This window comes from Callithrix jacchus, chromosome 12 (assembly GCF_049354715.1).
Source record: "Callithrix jacchus isolate 240 chromosome 12, calJac240_pri, whole genome shotgun sequence".
Lineage (NCBI taxonomy): Eukaryota > Metazoa > Chordata > Mammalia > Primates > Cebidae > Callithrix > Callithrix jacchus.
Genome location: NC_133513.1, coordinates 31571194 through 31588025, shown reverse-complemented (window position 1 = coordinate 31588025; position 16832 = coordinate 31571194). Strand labels below are relative to the sequence as shown.

The window sequence follows — 16832 nt, the reverse complement described above, 5'->3', positions numbered from 1 at the left end:
TTGCATGTGAAATGGGTCTGGATGTAGCATACCGTTGGGTTTTGGCTGTATCTTTTGATTGGGGGATTTAGTCGATTTAAATTTAGGATTACTGCCATTTGATGTTAACTGGCTGTTTTATCCATTCGTTGATGTAAATTCTTCTTTATGTTGATGCTCTTTACTTTTTGGTATATTTTTAGAAAGGCTAATACTGGTTGTTTCTTTCTATGTGTAATGCTTCTTTCAGAAGCTCTTGTAAAGCAGGCCTGGGGGTAATAAAATCTCTGAGTACTTCCTTGTTCATAAAACATTTTATTTTTCCTTCAGTTGTAAAGCTTAGTTTGGCTGGATATGAAATTCTGGGCTGAAAGTTCTCTTCTTTAAGGAAGTTGAATATTGGCCCCCACTCTCTTCTGGCTTGTAGAGTTTCTGCTGAGAGATCTGCTGTAAGTCTGATAGGCTTCCCTTTGTGGGTAATCTGACCTTTCTCTCTGGCTGCCCTTAGTATTTTCCCCTTCATTTCAACCCTGATGAATCTAACGATTATGTGCCTTGGGTTTGCTCTTCTTGAGGAATATCTTTGTGGTGTTCTCTGTATTAACTGGGGTTGAATATTGTCCTGCTTTGCTAGTTTAGGAAAATTTTCCTGAATAATATCCTGTAGAATGTTTTCCAGCTTGGATTTATTCTCTCTGTCGCATTCAGGTACACCTATCAAACGTAAATTTGGTCTTTTCACATAGTCCCACATTTCTTGGAGACTTTGCTCATTCCTTGTTATCCTTTTTTCTCTAATCTTGTCTTCTCGTTTTATTTCATCAAGTTGACCTCTGATATCCTTTCTTCTGCTTCAACAATTCGAGTGTTTAAACCTGTGCATACTTCTCGGAGTTCCTGTATTATATTCTTCAGTTCCATTAATTCACTTATATTCCTCTCTAAGTTGTCTATTCTCACTAGGATTTCGTCAAAGTTTTTTTCAAAGTTCTTAGTTTCTTTACATTGGGCTACAACATGTTCTTTTAACTCACAGAAGTTTCTTATTATCCATCTTCTGAAGCATGATTCTGTTAATGGGATGTGCTCGTTCTCCATCAAGCTTTGTTCCCTTGTTGAAGAGGAACTGTGATCCTCTTTAGAGGGAGGGGCATTCTGATTTTGAGTATTCTCAGCCTTTTTACACTGGTTTCTTCCCATCATTGTAAATTTATCCACCTGTCATCTTTGTAATTACCAACTTTCAGATTAGGTCTCTGGGTGGACGTCCAAGTTGTTAATTCCTAGGGCCAAAATATGAGCAACCCACTGTGCTGGCCAAAACAGCGGCGTTAAGACTGATGGTGCTTTTCTGCCCGGGGAATCTCCAGTCTGGCTTCCTTCTTGAGTCCGTAATAGGCGACTCTGCCTTCCCGGAGCTCCAAACCTCGGTCAGAAGGGGAACCAGTCCCGTTTACTCTGCACCAAGAGCTGCCGCGCCAAGGTGTCGGCAAAGCCGCTGCACCGGCCTCAAGAGCCGCACTGGCGACCTGTGCAGCTCCTCCGAACCTCGCTCAGAAGGGGAACCAGTCCCGTTTACTCTGCACCAAGAACAGCCGCGCCGAGGTGCCGGCAAAACTGCTGCGCCGGTCACAAGAGTCGCGTTGGCCACCCGTGCGGCTCTTCCACCTGGAATCTTCTGCTCCGTGAGCAACGAAAATTTGTCTGAAAGTGTGGTGTCCTCTCGTTGTCTGTGCTTTGACTAGAAGCTGCAATCCTTTGATGTTAGTGATAAGCCATCTTGAATTGTTCGGCCTTGGTTGCCCTGTTAAACCGGCAATTGGAGATTTCAGAAAGCAGATTAGCACATTCATCTGATTAAACGGGACTTAAACAGAAACCCAGACCAGGAGATTCCCAGGCAGCAATGTGGTTCCAGCCGGTGCAGTGGGTCGCTGCACGGGAAATCACACAGATCCCGGTGCCCTTTCAGCAGGAAATTGCAACACCCAGGAGAGAGTCAACTGCTCAACTTAAAAAAAAAAGGGGGGGGAGGACTCAAGATGGCGCTGTGAGAACAACCCAGGATTGGAGCTCTCGTTGAATCCGCGGAGAGGTGAGTCGGAGCTGCATTTCCAGACTGATCTTTGTTGCCCACGGAACGGGGAAACTCCCAACTATAAAGGAGACGCGGGACACCAGGCAGTACCTCTGCCTGGCGAAGCCGGCAGCCGGGGTGGCGGCGGCCGGCCACCCCCAGCGCTCCCCACAGGGCGCGCTTGTCCGGGTGCCCTGTTGAACCGGCAACCTGAGACTTGAGAGGGCTGGAATTGAGACTGAACAAGACTTGGACAGTGGGCCAGCCCATGGGATTGCAGGGACAGAGCGTTCGGGGTAGCCCAGTCGGACGAAAAAAACCGCGATTTCAAACAATCCCCGGGCAGACGGTCCAAGACGCTCTGTGGGGGAGGAGCGTCCACCATTACCGAGGCAACCCGCCCCAACCGAGATACGCGCCCATTGCTGACGCAGCCTGCTGTTGCCGAGACAACCCGCTACAACAGAGAGACTCCGCCGCAGGGCATGGCGGAGACCACAGCAGAACAGCAGAGCCTGCAGCAACAGGGCGAACCACACAAAAGCAGGGCGGAGCCTTGGCAGGCAAACAGTGGCCAGTCTGCCTCCTAGCTGGGCAGGACACCTCAGCGGACATCGAAAAATAAAGCCCGAACACCCCAACACAGAGCATTTGAGAAAAAAAGGGTTTTTTTAATGAGCTCTATTGCAGCAGAATCAAACACAGCAGCCTAACAGCCCTGAATGAACAACAGAGCTCACAGCTCAGCAATTGAGCTCCTATAAAGTACAGACTGTCTCCTCAAGCAGCTCCCTGACCCCACTATATCCAAAAGACTGACATTTGGCAGGCATCATCCTGGGACAAAGATAGCAGAAAAAGTAACTGGTAGCATCCCTCACTGTGCCACAGCTGCTAGAGGTGTACCCCAGACAAGCAGGGCCTGGAGTGGACCTCAGCAGTTGTACAGCGAAGGGGCTAGACTGGTAGAAGGAAAACCAAGTAACAGAAATACTTCATCATCAACACTCTGGGGGTCCACTCAGAGACCCAATCGAAAAGTCAGCAACTAGGCAGACGACAAGAGGATAAATCCACAAAGATGGGAAGAAACCAGCGAAAAAAGGAGGAAAACACCCGAAACCAGAACACCTCGCCTCCTAGAAAGGACCAAAACTCCTCACCAGCAAGGGAACAAAGCTGGACAGAGAATGACTGTGACGAAATGACGGAATTAGACTTCAGAAGGTAGATAATGAGAAACTTCGGTGAGCTAAAAGAACATGTATTAAATCAATGCAAAGAAACTAAGGAACTTGAAAAAAGATATGTGGAAATGATAACAAGAATGGATGACTTAGAGAGGAATATGAATGAATTAAAAGAGCTGAAAAACACAATACAAGAACTTCGTGAAGCATGCACAAGTTTCAATAGCCGAATTGACCAAGCAGAAGGAAGAATATCTGAAGTCGAAGACCAACTGAATGAAATAAAATGAGAAACCAAGATCAGAGAAAAAAGCACAAAAAGGAATGAACAAAGTCTAAATGTGGGACTATGTGAAAAGACCTAACCTACGTTTGATAGGTGTACCAGAAGGAGACGAAGAGAATGAATCCAAGCTGGAAAATACTCTTCAGGACATCATCCAGGAAAATTTCCCCCACCTAGCAAGACAGGCCAACACTCAAATGCAGGAAATACAGAGAACACCACAAAGATATTCCGCAAGAAGAGCAACCCCAAGGCACATAATCGTCAGATTCAACAAGGTTGAAATAAAGGAGAAAATACTAAGGGCAGCCAGAGAGAAAGGTCGGGTCACCCACAAAGGGAAGCACATCAGACTCACAGCAGATCTCTCGGCAGAAACACTACAAGCCAGAAGAGAGTGGGGGCCAATATTCAACATTCTTAAAGAAAAGAACTTTCAACCCAGAATTTCATATCCAGCCAAACTGAGCTTCAGAAGTGAAGGAAAAATAAAATCCGTTGTGGAAGACAGTGTGGCGATTCCTCAAGGCCTTAGAAATAGAAATTCCATTTGACCCAGCAATCCCATTACTGGGTATATATCCAAAAGACTATAAATCGTCCTACTATAAGGACACATGTACACGAATGTTCATTGCAGCACTGTTTACAATAGCAAAGACCTGGAATCAACCCAAATGCCCATTGATAATAGACTGGATTGGAAAAATGTGGCACATATACACCATGGAATATTATGCAGCAATCAGAAATGATGAGTTTGTGTCGTCTGTAGGGACATGGATGAATCTGGAGAACGTCATCCTCAGCAAACTGACACAAGAACAGAAAATGAAACACCGCATATTCTCACTCATAGGTGGGTGATGAAAAATGAGAAAACATGGACACAGAAAGGGGAGTACTAAACACTGGGGTCTATTGGGGGGAAAAGGGGAGGGCCAGTGGGAAGGGGAGGTGGGGAGGGATAGCCTGGGGAGAAATGCCAAATGTGGGTGAAGGGGAGAAGGAAAGAAAAGCACAATGCCATGTGTGTTCCTACGCAACTGTCTTACATGCTCTGCTCATGTACCCCAAAACCTAAAATCCAATAAACAATTAAAAAAAAAAAAAAAAAAAAACTTCTAACTACAATAGCATCAAAAGAATAAAATACTTAGGAACAGATTTAACCAAGGAGGTCTAGGACTTATACACTGAAAATCACAAAACTTTGCTGAAAGAAATTAAAGATCCCAAAAAAGGGAAAGATATTCCTTGTTCATCAATAGAATGCTTAACATGATTAAGAAGTCAATACATCCCAAGGAGTTCTACAGATTCAATACAAAATCCAATTACCCTTTTTGCAAAAATGGACATGACAGTCAAACTCCTGGAATTGCAAGAGATCCTGAAGAGCTAAAACAATCTTGACAAAAATAAACAAATCAGAACTCACACTTCTGGGTTCAAAATTGCTACGAAGCTACAGTAAAGAAAACAGTATGGAACTGGCTCAAAAAAGGACATATAGATCAACTAAACACAATTAAGAGTTCAAAAAGAAATGCATACTTCTACGGTCAACTGATTCTCAACAGGGGTGCCAAGACCATACATGAAAGAAAGAATAGTCTTCTCAAAATTGTTGTTGGGACAACTGGATATCCACAGGCAAATAAATGTGAAGTTGGATCACTTCCTCACACTATAAACAAAAATTAATTCAAAATAGGTCAAAGTCCTAAATGTAAGCACTAAAACCATAACACTCTTAGAAGAAAATATAGAAGTAAACCTTTATGACCTTAGGTTTGGCAATGGATTCTTAGATATAACATCAAAAGTATGTGCAACAAAAGAAAATGTACATTCACCAGACTTCATCAAAATTAAAACCTTTTATGAATTAAAGGATACTATCAAGAAAATGAAAAGATAACTCAGAATGAAAATATTTGAAAATCGTATTATCTAATAAAATACTCTTAGAATAAACCCAATTTAAAAACAGACAAAGGACTTGAATAGACATTTCTGCAAAAGAGATATACAAATGGCCAAGAAGCACAGGAAAAGGTGCTCAAGTGCATTAGTCACAAGGAAAAAGCAAATCAAAACCACAATGAGAAACCACTTCACACACACTAGAATGGCTACAATTTTAAAAAGTAGTAACAAGTGTTGCCGAGGATGGGGAGAAACTGTTATCCTCAAACATTGTTGGTGGAAATGTAAAATTACACAGTGCTGTGAAAAAGTTTGGTGATTCCTCAGTAAAAGACAAAATATTTGACGCCGCAATTTTACTTCTAGGTAGATACACACAAGACTGAAAACGGGTGTTCAAACAAAAACTTATATACAGATATTCATAGATCTACTATTCACAACAGCCATTAGGTATAAACAACCCAAACATCCATCAGCTGATGAATAAACAAACTGAGGCACATCCATGTAAGAGATTATTTAGCAATAAAAAGGAATGAGGTCTAATACATGCCACAATACACATGAACTTTGAAATCATTATACTAAGTGAACGACAGACACATAAAACACATATTGGCTAGGCACAGTGACTCAGTCCTATAATCCCACCACTTTGGGAGGCCAAGGTGGGAGGACTGCTTGTGCCCAGGAGTTCAAGGCTACAGTGAGCTATGATTCAGCCACTACACTCTATTAAAAAAAAACAACAACAACAAGTGGCCGGTGTCGGTGGCTCACGCCTGTAATCCCAGCACTTTGGAAGGCCGAGGGGGGTGGATCATGAGGTCAAGAGATCGAGACCATCCTGGCCAACATGGTGAAACCCCGTCTCTACTAAAAATACAAAAATTAGCAGGGCATGGTGGCACACGCCTGTGGTCCCAGCTACTCGGGAGGCTGAGGCGGAAGAATCGCTTGAACCCAGGAGGCGGAGGTTTCAGTGAGCCAAGATTGCGCTATTTCACTCCAGCCTGGCAACAGAGCAAGACTCCATCTCAAAAAACAAACAAACCAACAAAAAAACCAAGCAAAGCACATAGTATATTATTACATTCATATAAAATACTCAGAATAGGCAAGTCCATGGAGACAAAAATATATTACTGGTTGTGAAGGACTGCACTCAGGGGTGAATGGAAAGTGACTGTAACAGGCATAGGCTTCCTTTAGGAATGATGAAATGTTCTGGAACTACATAGTGATGGCAGTTATGCAACATTGTGACTATGCTAAATGCCACTGAATAGTGCACATTAAATGGTTAATTTTACATTAAATATATTCCAAAACAAATTTATCATTAGTGATGTTTAGAGACCAAATTCCGATAAATGGTAGGGAATGATGTATTCTGCATGAAGCACGAGTTGAAAATTTGATTAAGTGCAAAAACATTTGCCAGAAAAAAATCTCTTATTGAATATTCTATAGATTGAGCAAGACTAAGAATTTTGGAAAGTTATTTTAAACTGAAACAGTCCATTTATTCTCTATAAGTTTTATCCAGGAAAAAAAAAAACTAGACTATCTGAAAGCCATTTACATGGGCTCTAGTAATGTACTCCTTGAAAAGCTTCATTAACTCAGTATTGCTTAGTACATTGCTTTTTGCTTTCACTGAAGAATTACAGGTATTTATTTCATGGTTGCCACCAGAAGGCTGTCCATCGTCGTATAAAGAGCATAAAAAAAAAAATTTTTTTTTCAGCCTTTAGTATCAGACTTTACATACGTACCAAAAGGAATCAGGTAGCTTCATTCTCGTCAGCAGTGAAAGCCATGTAACAGATCACTCTCTTTGCCATAGCTACCAGAAAGGTCAGAAGTATTTGCAACTCAAATCTGATAATGGTCTAACTCCAGATGACGTGTGTATGTATATATACACATATGCAGATATCTGTATCTGTGTGTATAGATGTATATATACACATAGTACACATATATATATATAACATATATATGCCAACTTTGCCCTACTGATCTGCTACTCCAATGCTATTGGCCTATAGACCTGAAAACTAGCATCATCACCTGCAATCTTGTTAAAAAGGGAAATTCTTGGCTGGGCACAGTGGCTCACATCAGTAATCCCAGCACTTTGGGAGGCCAAGACAGGTGGATCATGAGGTTAGAAGACCAAGATCATCCTGGCCAACATGGTAATACAAAACTTAGCTGGGTGTGGTGGCGCACGCCTGCAATCCCAGCTACTCGGGAGGCGGAGGCAGAGGCAGGAGAATCACTTGAACCTGGGAGGCAGAGATTGCAGTGAGCCAAGATCGCACGACTGCACTCCAGCCTGGCGACAGGGTGAGACTCAGTCTCAAAAAAAAAGAGGAGGAAAATTCTCAGGCACTGTTCTGTTTAAACGAACTTTCCAAATTACTTTTATGTACACTAAAAGTTTGAGAATCATTGTGTTACCCTGTTTCTTTGAAGTTAATTGTACGTATTTTGACTTTTCCATTTTAAGTATAAGGGTCAACCTGCTAAGATCCACTGTAAAACAAAGTACAGAATTACTTCATCAACTCATATAAGATTTCTTCATTTTCTGCTGATCGTGGAAAAATGTAGAAATCTCTGAAGGTTTACCTAGGATTTTAAAAAAGAAATGAAATCACTAGAGGTATGAAATGCTTTGCCACTTTGGATTGCCTACCTACAAAATTGCAAACATCACCTGGGTAAAATGTCTCTCTGTGGGAGAACATCCCTTTCAACCTGGAGAAGAGGCAGGAAGAAACCCATTAAGATGCACCCATGTGTTCAATGGTGACAGTGAAATGATCACATGGAGCTTGGATGTGTCTTTTTTTTTTTTAACTGAGTGGATGTAACTGTTTTCGACTGATGTTTTAAAACATGTGTACCACTTTGTGTTCTCAAAGAAATAAAACAATTATAACAAAAATGGTTAAACGAATCACAACACACTAAATGAAGTAAAGCTAAGTAAGCCTTCATCAGAAGTTTCATCGAACATGGATTTTTTCCCCCTTGTTTTACTCCTTGATTTAAAAGAACTCACCCAAAGCTATGAAAAAAAGGATTGGAAGCACTTTAAAGTAAGGTCACTTAAACTGTTTTTCTACAGTATATGTAGCTTCTCAAAAGGTTGCCTTTTAAAGATGTCTGTTACAACAGTGATAATGTGATCAGCACCAGCCTGCCTGTCAGGAGGCTCAAGTCTACTCTCAGCTCTGCCACTAACGCAAAGCCAGGAAAATTCACTTACACTCTCAGGGTCAATTTTTCCCAACCTGGAACAAGACAAACAGAAAACCTGTCTTGTACTACTGTCCTACAATGTCAGAAGAAAGGAATTTATCAGCATATCTTTACATGTCAGATTCATGGAATGCAAAGATCTTGGGATCTGGGAAGAGTGAATGGAAAAAAGAGTGGGGGCTATACTGGGATTGGTGGAATCAGAATTTACTCAGCTCTAGCTAGCCCTGAAACCACTTTCCCCACAGCATGTCTCCCAAATCCCCTCTACTTACTGCATGGCCTAACCCCTCCTTCATTCCTCTCAGCCCACTTTCCTACTCTCTTTTGAAATCTGGCGCAGACCCTCCGTGTGTCATGGCTTCTGGATGTGGCTACATAAATCAAATGTTACTCATTCTGAGCATTGTGTGCAAATCTAGTAAATCTGCTCCTTTCTGGGAGCTACTGCTTCTGCTCGGAAGCTCATTCCGATTTGGAGTGGTTCTTTTTCATATGGATCTTCTTCCTCAAGATGTCTTATTTCACAAGGGGTGCTTTGCTCCAAGGAAGATAAGAAATGCACCTAAAGGACAAATTCATTTTAACTGGAATCCTCACTCAGCGCCACAGTTTAACTCTGAATATTTTCTGTACCACAGACTCTCAGATCAGACCTTCAATAAACACAAACTAAGGCAATTGAGAACTGAGAGCATAGACCAGTCTGGACTGCGCAGACCTAACTCGGGAACAATATGCCGTCTGTCCCAAGAGCTCCGAAGACATATCTGGAAATCCGAAAAACAGAACTGCTACATGGTAAGAGTCAATCCTTCAAATTATTTCTCCACACTTTATTTCTGCTAACTGCTGTGGAGGAAGCAACGCTGGCTTTTATAAGCAGGACAGTAAATCAGAACACGGCATTTGGAGAAAGAAACGTTTGAGTTCGTCCTCTAGTATGTTAGCTGCTAGCTGTGACTCTGGGCACAACACTTTCCTCTTGGTTTCCTTTCCTTATTTGTTGGAGCGGGAGTTATACTGACCTGAGAACGAGGTTAGAAGAATAAACTAGTAAGAAACGTGTTTCCACTAAAAGCAGTTGCTGTGACTGACTGCGGCCACTGCCATCACTTTCCTGAATCCTCCGTACAGCTCCCTGAGGCGGTATTAATTCCCCGGTTTCACAAACAAGTAAATCAAGTCTCACCTGTTAATCTCTCTCAATGGACAATTCTTTCACACCCGTGCCGCCCGGCATTATGGATCCTCCGACCCCTCCCGCAGCCGCCTGGTCCACACTGCCCGCTCTGCCAGGGGTCGGACCAGACATACTCCGTAGTCTCCAGCGCCCGCGACCGCCGGTTCCAGCGCCCCGCGCTCCCCACGCCCTACCTTGGACCTCCGACACCCGACCCCCTACCCCTACCTCGACCTAGCCGCCCTCACCCTCTGGGCTCGCGCGCAGGCGCCAGAGTTCCCACCGCCGGGAGCCCACCGCCTCCCGCCCGCCCTGCCACCCGCTGCCCAAGCCGCGCAGCAATTCCCATCCCCGCAGATCACCCGTCGCTTCCAATCTGCGCCGTACCTGAGTGGCGAACAGACCTAAGGACCCCGGGTCTGTCTCCACCTTGAAGCCGAAGAATCTTCCCAAAGGCAACCCCTACGCCGATTGCACCGGCGCAGAAGGTTGAGTTGGGGGCAGGGTGGGACGGGGGGGGGGGGGGGAGGGAGACAAAAAAAAAAAAAAAAAATGTCTCCTGAGCATGCGCGCTGAGCCAACGAACGTGAGACTCCATTTCCCAGAAGCCTGCTCGCCCACGACCTTAGGGAAAGTCGGAACGTTCCCAGCCTGTGTGCCGAAGGAAGCGAAGATGTAGATCAATGCGAATAATGAGAAAGTTAAAGACTAAAACATTAAAATATTAGTAATAAAATTAAGTGTCTAAAAGTAAACAATAAAAGAAATAATTATTTGAGTGATAGGTACACTAGAAGCCCAAACTTCGCGATTTTGCAATATATTTATGCAGCAAACTTGCACTTGTATCCCCGAATAGAAGCAGAAATGTTAGGCCGGGCACACACAACCACGTGGGCGTGGTACCACATGCCTATAATCCCAGCTACTCCGGAGGCTAAAGCAGGAGAATCGCTCAAACCTGGGAGGCGGAGGCTGCAGTGAGCCGAGATTGCACCATTGCACTCCAGCCTGGGCAATAAGAGCGAAACTCAAAAAAAAAGCTGGGGAAGGGGGCCGGCTCAGTGGGAGGCCAGTGCGGGTGGATCACGAGTTCAGGAGTTCAAGACCAGCCTGGCCAAGATGGTGAAACCTTGTTTATACTAAAAATACAAAAATTAGCCGAACATGGTGGTGGCTTCAGCTACTCGGGAGGCTGAAGCAAAGAACTACTTGAACCCGGAAGGCTGAGGTTGCAGTGAGCCAAGATGGCCCCACTACACTCCAGCCTGGACAACAGAGCGAGACTCCGTGGCAAAATATATACATATACCCAAAAAAATGCAAAAAAATTAGCTGGGCGTGGTGGTGCGAGCCTGTAGTCCCAGGTTCTCAAGAGGTTGAGGCTCGAGAATCACTGGAACCCGGCAGGAGGAGGTTTCAGCGAGCGGAAATAGTGCCTCTGTACTCCAGCCTGGACAACAGGGTGAGACTCGGTCTCAAATTAATTAAAAAAAAAGGAATATATAAGGCACAGTTCTAACGTTTCTTTTTTTATTATTTTAATTTTTAAAATGTATTTATTTTTGAGATAGAGTCTTGCTCTGTCGCCTCTGCTGGAGTGCAGTGGCGTGATCTCGGCTCACTGCAGCCTCCGCCTCCCGAGTTCAAATGATTCTCCTGCCTCAGCCTCCTGAGCAGCTGGTATTACAGGTGCGTGGCATCATGCCTGGCTAATTTTTATATTTTTAGTAGAGACGGGGTTTCACCTTGTTGGTCAAGTTGTTCTTGAACTCCTGACCTCGGGATTCGCCTGCCTCAGCTTCCCAAAATCTGGGATTACAGGCATGAGTCACCGCACCCGGCCACGTTTCTTATAAATATTACATGTAAATTCTGTGAATATTTATTTATTCTTTAGAGTTCTCTTTATTTCTTACCAGTCGATCCTTCATTACTACAATCTGCTGTTATAATTACTAATTCTTTATATTAAAATCCCTAAGCCCCAATTACTAATTACTAATGCATTGTTCTAACCACAGAAATTGTACAAGGAGTGGTCTCTCAGACATTTAAAGATGGAATTTTGGCACTGGTTTGGCTGTGCCTTTCACTGTGAGTACAATACTGATCTTGCCAATGGTAAGTTATGTTTAACCCACTGCATGCAGAGGCATCACAACTAATAAAGCTATTGTGTATGAGGTGCCAACTGAAGCACATGCCTTGAGGGCATGACAGTTAATTGCAGTAATGTGATGATAAGGACTGTGGTGTAGAATCATTTGAATGTTCTTGAGCAAAACAGAAATGTTCTTCAAAACATTTGAATGTTCTTGAGCAAAACAAACAGAAAATAAACTCGTGTATGTCATTGCTCAGCTCAAATCATGGATTGAGAGCCAGCTAGCTTCCACGACAGTCCTAGAAGAAGCTCTTATTCTTTATTGCCATAAAGCTGATATTGCTAAAATCAAACACAAAATTTGATTGTGCAGAACTTCTGTTCTGGCCAAGACGGAGTAATCCTGCTCCTAACAGTTGTACTCTCTTAGATTTAAAATATCCTAGATATAATACAGCAGACATGCATAGAAAGACTCTGAAAGGTAGAGGCTGGGACAGTGGCTCCCAGCTGTAATCGCAGCACTTTGGGAGGCCGAGAGCAGACTGGAAAACATGGCGAAACCTAGTCTCTACCAAAAAATACAAAAATTAGTCTGGCATGGTGGTGTGTGCCTGTAGTCTCAGCTACTCCGGAGGCTGAGGTGGGAGGGTGGCTTGTGCTCAGGAGGCAGAGGTTGCAGTGAGCCAAGATCACATCACGGCACTCCAGCCTGGGTGATAGAGGCAGACCTTGTCTCAAAAAAAAAAAATAAATAAATAAGACTGACAGGTAGAAGAAGGCAGTCTGTCTGCCCAGGGACCTTGGGTCTTCAGCAATATGATGAGTTCCATGGGTTTTCTTATTGCCTCCCAGATATCATAGAGCACTACAGAAGCCTCCAAAAGACCACATCAACAAAAAAAGGTGAGTGGTGGGGGGAGCCTAAAGAGCCTTATCCTCTAGCCAAAGGACCAGAAAAAGAACAGCCTAACAGAACCCACCCACTATCCTGCCCTGTGAAAGCAGGTGGTAGTGCTCTGATTCCCCCACTAATCCTCCATTCCCTTCCTGGTAGGAGCAGGCAGTGCTCCATGTTCTCCTGTTGAGTGATATTGGCAACCCAAACAGGGAGCTGATCTTCTATCCCTACTTATCAAGAAGCAGAAGGTTCTCCAGCTGACCTCCTGGAATAGTGTTAACGGGCTGATCCAGAAACTAATCTTCCATATCTCACATGGGGGAAGCAGGTAGTTTTGTTCCCCTTGCCAAAATAATGATAAAGGGGTACAGTGCCAGCTAAGCGTCCATCTTCACCTGGCTCAGTGAAATCGAACAAGATAGTACAAGTCAGTGCTCCACTTTCTTTCTACCCCTCATGTCAGTAGGGCCCAGTGGGGAGCTAACCATATGTAGCCACCTTGCCATCTGAAGAATTAGAGCCTCCATAGCCACCTTGTCTTCTGCAGCATGTGTTCATCATCAAGGCTTACTATTTGTGCCGTGTGGTACAGTACTTACTGCTTGAGCTGAACCTATGTGGTCACCTTGCCATCTGAAGAATTAGAGCATACATAACCACCTTACCATCTGTAGAATGCGGGCACCATCAAGGCTTACTGCTGGGCCCATCTGAACCATGGTTGGAGTGACTAAGAAGCAGTGCACTGGAATGTGGCACAGGGCAGCAAATGCTGAGGTCCTGTGGGTGCCTGCTGGACACCTGGTCCTAAGGGTCCTAAATTGGAGGGACAGCCTCAAAGATTTCTCAAATGCCTTCCCAGTCTTTCTCCCACCACTTTGATGACTAGCACCTGGCTTCTTTCCATCAGTACCAGTCTTCTTAGCAAATGGTCATTTGGCCACACCCTTGGTTGGCCCTCCTAAAGATGCCTTTAGATTTTTTACACAGCCAGTCTGCAAATTTTCCAAATCTTTCTATTCTGCTTCTTTTTTCATTATAAATTTTGTCTCTAAATCATTTCTATCTTCTTGCATATTACTATATGCTATTAAAAGTAGCCATGTAGCTTAGGCTGGGCACAGTGGCTCATGCCTGTAATCCTAGCACTTTGGGAGGCCCAGGTGGGCGGATCACCTGAAGTCATGAGTTTGAGGCCAGCCTGACAAATATGGTGAAGCCCTGTCTCTACTAAAAATACAAAAATTAGCCAGACATGGTCATGCACACCTGTAATCCCAGCTACTTGGGAGAGTGAAGCAGGAGAATCTCTTGAACCCCGGAGGCAGAGGTTGCAGTGAAGAGAAATCACACCATTACACTCTAGCCTGAGGGACAGAACAAGACCTCATCAAAAAAAAAAAAAAAAAAAAAAAAAAGAGTAGCCATGGAGCTCCTTTGAGATTTTTGCTTAGAAATTTCTTCCACTAGGCCGGGTGCAGTGGCTCACGCCTGTAATCCCAGCACTTTGGGAGACTAAGACAAGTGGATCATCTGAGCTGAGGAGTTCGATACCAGCATGGCCAGCCTGGCCAACAGGGTAAAACCCCATCTCTACTAAAAATACAAAAAATTAGCCGGTCGTGGTGGCAGGCACCTATAATCCCAGCTACTTGGGAAGCTGAGGCAGGAGAATTGCTTGAACCTAGGAGGTGGATGTTGCAGTGACCTGAGATCGCATTACTGCACTCCCGGCTGGGCAACAAGCACAAAACTCTGTCTCCAAAAAAAAAAGAAAGGAAAGGAAATTTCGTCCACATATCCTAGTTCATTAGTCTAAAATTCTGCCTTTCGTAAAGCTCTGAGACACAACCATAATTCAGCCAATTTCTTTGCCACTTTGTAACAGGATACCCTTTGCTCCAGTTTCTAATAAGATATTCTTCATTACTGTCTGACACCTCATTATAAAGGCCTTTACCATCCATATTTCCAACAGCATTCTGGTCATGACCACTTAAGACTCAGACTTCCCCTGTAGCTATTTTTGTTTTCTGAGCCCTCACCAGAATTACCCTTAATGTTCGTTTCATAGCAACATAGACTTTTCTAACCTCTCTCCCAATTCTTCTATCTTCTATTAACTACACAATTCCAAAGCTACTCTCACATTTTCTGGTATTTGTTATAGCAAAACTCTACTCTCTAGCACCAATATTCTGTCTTAGTCCATTTCATACTTCTATAACATAAACCACAGACTTAGTATATTGGGCTGTTCTTGCATTGCGATAAATAAACACCTGAGACTGAATAATTTACCAGAAAAGATATTTAATTGGCTCACAGTTCTGCAGGCTTTACAGGACGCATAGTACCTGCATCTCCTTCTAGGGAAACCTCAGGAAACTTATCACGGCAGAAGGTGAAATGGGAATAGGCACATCACACAATGAAGGAAGAAGCAAAAAAGAGAGAATCGAGGGAGAGGTACCACACACTTTTACACAGCTAGATCTCATGAGAATTCACTCATTATTGCAAGGACAGCATCAAGCAATGAGAGGTCCGCCCCTATGACCCCAACACATCCCACCAGGACCCACCTCCAACAATGGGGATGACATTTCAATGTGAGATTTGGGTGGGCTCAAATATCCGAACGACATTACTGGGTAATGTATAATGAACAGAAGTTTATGTGGCTCATGGTTCCGGATACCGGGAAATCCAAGATCAAGAGGCTACATCTGGTGAGGGCCTTTTTGCTATGTCATAATATAGCAGAGACAGCACATGGTGAGATAGGGAAAGAGGCTGAACTCATCTTTTTGAAAGAAACCTACTACCAAGTTAAGGGACTTAATCCAGTCATGAGGGCTCTGCCTCTAATTACCTCTAGTAGGTCCCACCTCTCAATACTGTTGCATTAGGGATAAAGTTGCCACCACATGAACTTTTGAGAACACATCCAAACCGTAGCACATAGATCAGTAAAACAGACTAGAAAGCTTAGAAATAAACCCACAGAAATGTGGTCATTTGATTTTTGACACAGGTGCATAAGACAATTCAGTAGAGAAAAGATAGTCCTTTTAATAAATGGTACTGGAACATTTAAACATACATATGCAGGCCGGGCACAGTGGCTCACGCTTGCAATCCCAGCACTCTGGGAGGCCAAGGTGGGCAGATCACAAGGTCAGGAGTTTGAGACCAGCCTGGCCAATATGGTGAAATGCCAGCTCTACTAAAAATACAAAACGTAAGTTGGGCTTGGTGTTGCACACCTGTAATGCTAGCTCCTTCGAAGGCTGAGGCAGGAGAATTGCTTAAACCCAGGAGGTGGGGGTTGCGGTAAGCTGAGATCACACTGCTGCCCTCCAGCCTGGGCGACAAGAGTGAAACTCCACCTTGGAAAAAACAAAACACATACATATGCAAACAAACAAGAATATTAACTTCTAGACTTATATTTCAATGTCAAGTAAAAATTATCTCAAAAATGGATTATAAGATTAAATAAACTTAAAATTCTACAATTTATAGATGAATACATGGGAGAAAATCTTTGTGACCTTGATTAGGCAAAGAATTATTTTTCTTTTTTACACGGAGTTTCGCTCTGTCGCCAGGCTGGAGTGCAGTGGCGCGATCTCAGCTCACTGCAAATCTGCCTCCCGGGTTCAAGCTATTCCCCTGCCTCAGCGCCCTTGCCCCAGTAGCTGGGATTATAGGCACATGCCACCACACCCAGCTAATTTTTTTTTAAAGTAGAGTTGGGGTTTCACCATGTTGGCCAGGATGGTCTCAAACTCCTGACCTCATGATCTGCCTACCTCACCTCATGATCTGCCCACCTCGGCCCCCCAAAGTGCTGGGATTACAGGTGTGAACCACTGCACCTGGCTGGCAAAGA

At 43.8% G+C, this 16832-nt stretch overlaps 1 protein-coding gene across 4 annotated transcripts in view; it reads right to left on the bottom strand.

Annotated features, from left to right (window-relative positions):
• LOC100398456 (uncharacterized) overlaps positions 1-10399 on the bottom strand; it is a 149780-nt gene extending 139381 nt beyond the window's left edge. For all 4 annotated transcript variants that reach the window (XM_078345222.1, XM_078345223.1, XM_078345233.1 and 1 more), the window contains exon 1: positions 10314-10399. The gene's annotated coding sequence lies outside the window, so the exon portion shown is untranslated. The remainder of the gene's footprint in view (positions 1-10313) is intronic.
• Between the last annotated feature and the right edge of the window lie 6433 nt (positions 10400-16832).